Source organism: Penaeus japonicus, unplaced genomic scaffold (assembly GCF_977035675.1).
Source record: "Penaeus japonicus unplaced genomic scaffold, GWHDUDI00000001_assembly GWHDUDI00000025, whole genome shotgun sequence".
Taxonomy (NCBI): Eukaryota; Metazoa; Arthropoda; class Malacostraca; order Decapoda; family Penaeidae; genus Penaeus; species Penaeus japonicus.
The window spans coordinates 7,250,970-7,255,629 of NW_028234427.1; positions in this window are offsets into that span (position 1 = coordinate 7,250,970).

Here is a 4,660-nt window from a genome sequence, read left to right on the forward strand (position 1 = left end):
AATTACACAGTCCCAATCACACACTCCCAATCACACAGTCCCAATCACACACTCCCAATCACACACTCCCAATCACACACTCCCAATCACACAGGGGGGGGGGGGGGGATCTACCACAGTCCCAATGTACACAGTCCCAATCACACACTCCCAACGCTCGCTTCACACACGTCCACCAATCACACACTTCCCAATCACACACTGCACCAATCACACAGTCCCAATTACACACTCCCAATCACACAGTCCCAATTACACACTTCCCAATCACGGGCACGGGCACTCACTAGCTCCCAATTTACACACTCCCAATCACACACTCCCAATCACACAGTCCCAATCACACACTCGATCCCAATTACAACACAGTCCCCAATCACACACTCCCAAGTAGAATCAGCCCCCTACACACTACATCCCAATCACACACTCCAATCACACAGGTCCCAAATCACAACACTCCCAACACACACTTCCCCATCACCACAGCCCCAATCACACACTCCAACCAATCACACACTCCCAATCACACACTCCCAATTACAGCCAGTCCCATCTTCACAACACTCCCAATCACACACTTCCCCCCCAAATCGACACAGTCCCAATTACACAGTCCCAAATCACACACTAGTGAAGATCTCTCCAACACAGACACTCCCATCACACACTCCAATCACAACACTCCCAATCACACACGATCCTATCCACACCCTCCCAATCACCAACCACGATCCCAATCACACCACATCCCAACACACACGATCCCGAATCACACACTCCCAATTACACAGCCCCAATCACACACTCCCAATCACACACTCCCAATCACACACTCCCAATTACACAGTCCCAATCACACACTCCCAATCACACACTCCCAATCACACACTTGCCCAATGCACACACGATCACCAATTCCACAACACAGATTCCCAATCACACAGTCCCAATTACACACTCCCAATCACACACTCCCAATTACACAGTCCCCAATCAACACACTCCTCAATCACACACACTCCCAATCACAACACTCCCAATCACACACGTCCCAACAAACACACACCAATCACACAGTCCCAATTACACACTCCCAATCACACACTCCCAATTACACAGCCCCAATCACAGACTCCCAGACACACACTCCCAATCACACAGCCCCAATCACACAGACCCAATCACACACTCCCAATCACACACTCCCAATCACACAGCCCAATTACTCAGTCCCATACACACACTCCCAATCACTACTCATCCCAATCACACACTCCCCATCACACACTTCCCAATCACACAGTCCCAATTACACATCCCACTCACAAGTCCCAATCACACAACTTCCCAATCACACAGTCCCCAATCACACAGTCCCAATCACACACTCCCATCACACTGTCCCAATTACACCAGTCCCCACCATACAGTCCCCCAATCACACATCCCAATCACACACGTCTCCAATCACACACTTCCCAATCACACCACTTCGCTATACCCCCAATCACACACGCAACCAATTAACACACCCCAATCACTCCTCCCATTCACACTCACACACGCCAAGGCACACTAGTCCCTATTTACACAGTCACCAATCACACACACTCCAATCACACACTCCCAATCACACACTCCCATCACACACTCCCATCCACACACTCCCAATCACAACACAGTCCCAATCACAACAAATAAAGAAATGGTAAAAGGAAAATGAAAAAAAAAAACACATACAAAACATCACTATAACTATCACATCCCAATCACACACTCCCAACGTCACACACTCCCCAATCACACACCACGCCAATCACACACTTCCCATTCACACAGTCCCCAATCACACAGGTCGTCCCAATCACACAGTCCCTCCAATCACACACGCCCAATCACACAGGGTCCCCAATCACAAGTCCCAATTCAACAGTCCCAATCACACACATCCCATTCAACATCCCAATCACACAGTCCCAAACAACAACAGTCCCAATCACACAGCTCCCCAATCACAACAGTCCCAATCACACAGTCCCAATCACACACTGACCACCAATCTACACATCAGCCAATTACACACTCCCAATCACACACGTCCCAATCACACACTCCAATCACACACAGTTCCATTTACACATCCCAATCGACACACTCCCCAATCACAAACACAACCAATCAACACGTCCCAATCACACACTTCCCAATCACACACTCCCAAAACACAGCACGCCCATCACATCACGCACCCATCACGAGCACTCCCAATCACACCACTGGTCCCAATTACACAGTCCCAATCACACCATCTTCCCATCAGCACACCTTGGCCCAATCAATCACTCCACACAAATCACTATCACTCCCAATCCACACCACGTACGCGAACACTACACCCTTCCCCCTCATCACACAGTCCCAATCACACACTCCCAATCACACAGTCCCAATCACACAGTCCCAATCACACAGTCCCAATCACACAGTCCCAATCACACACTCCCAATCACACACTCCCAATCACACAGTCCCAATCACACACTCCCAATCACACACTCCCAATCACACACTCCCAATCACACACTCCCAATCACACACTCCCAATCACACACTCCCAATCACACACTCCCAATCACACACTCCCAATCACACACTCCCAATCACACACTCCCAATCACACAGTCCCAATCACACACTCCCAATCACACACTCCCAATCACACAGTCCCAATTACACAGTCCCAATCACACACTCCCAATCACACACAGTCCCAATCACACAGTCCCAATCACACAGTCCCAATCACACAGTCCCATACGATCACACACTCGCCAATGCACAACTCCAATCTCGATCACTCCATTGCTCACACTGCGAGCTCCCTTCGGCTCCGCCGCAATCACACACTCATGTGTGGGGCTCGCCCAATCAGCACACCCTCCGGGATCATCGACCCCATCACGTACAGCCTCCCAAGCACCACTCCAAATTACACAGTCCCAATCAGCTCAACTCCCCTATCCAAACCCTCCGCATCACACAGCCCCAATGTACACACTCCCAATCAGCACACCAACCCAATCACAACACGTCCCCAATCACACACTCCCAATCACCACACTCTCTGCCCAATCACACAGGTTCCCAATCACACACTCCCCAATCACACAGTCCCCAATCCACACAGTCCCAATTCACACAGTCCCAAACACACACTTCGCGAGCCCCAATCACACACCGACCCAAGTTCACACCACCTTTCCCAATCACACACAGACTCCCAATCACAACACTGTCCCCCAATTACACACCCTCCCAATCCACACACTCCCAATCACACAGTCCCAATGCGACACATTCCCAATCACACACTCCCAATCACACACTCCCAATTAGCACAGTCCCCAATCACAGAGTTGACACTCGCCAAGCCGGGGGGGGGGGGGCGGGGGTGTGGGGCAGGGGGAGTGGACACAACACACAAAAAAGGGGGGAGGGGGGCGGTATAAACACGCACACACACAAAACACAAACAATCACCACACGAACACAGTCAAGTTGCTAAACTCAAAATTCTCAACTCGCCCAATCAAACTGGTCATACAACGAGCACTGCCTATCTCACTGACCCCTAGTACCACAGGCCCATCACACAGTCCCAATTCACACACAGTCCCAATCACAAAAAAAAACAGTCCCCAATCACACGAGTCCCGAATTACACAGCTCCCAATCACACACTTCCCAATCACACAGTCCCAATCACTCTCCTCGGTCTCCCCATTCACAACACTCCCATAATCTCAACTGGCCCATGCACACACGACGCCTAACACTGGCCACACCCTATCACACACTCCCCATCACAACAGTCCCAACACACACAGTCCCAATTACACGAGTCCCAATCACACACTCCCAATCCACACACATCCAATCACAACTACTATTCACATCACACGGTCTCCTGTCCCGGTCCCAATCACTCCTCACAATTACTCTCTCCCAATCACCCGTCCCAATCACAACACTCCCCAATCCACACACGTCCCAATCGATCAATCATCAGTCCCCAATTACACTAGTCCCCTATCACTCAGTCCCCAATCACAAAACAGTCCCCCCAATCACACAGTCCCCAATCCAATAACTCAAACACTTAGTCCCAATCACACACTCCCAATTACACAGCGCCCCAATCAAACACGTCCCAATCACACACTCCCAATCACACAGTCCCCAGATCCACACACTTGCCATCACACACTGTCCCCAATCCACACAGGCCCCAATCACACAGTCCCAATCACCCTACTCCTGGGGCCGTCCCAATCACACACTCCACCAATAACTCCCTCCCACGCTCTGCTAGGTTCGGACGAGCAAGAAACGTCGCGGGGGTACTCGCAACACATCCCCTTTAGCGGAACGGGGTGCATTAGCTACGCTCTGCACGGGTCAATCGGCGCACCCTCCCACTTACATATATCCTTTTACCTACTACAACCTCCCCGAGAGCTCAATCACACAGTCCCAATCACACACGGTTCCCAATCACACAGTCCCAATCCCACTAAACAGTCCCTAATGCACAAAGACACACTCCCAATCACACACTCCCAATCACACACTCCCAATCACACAGTCCCAATCACAC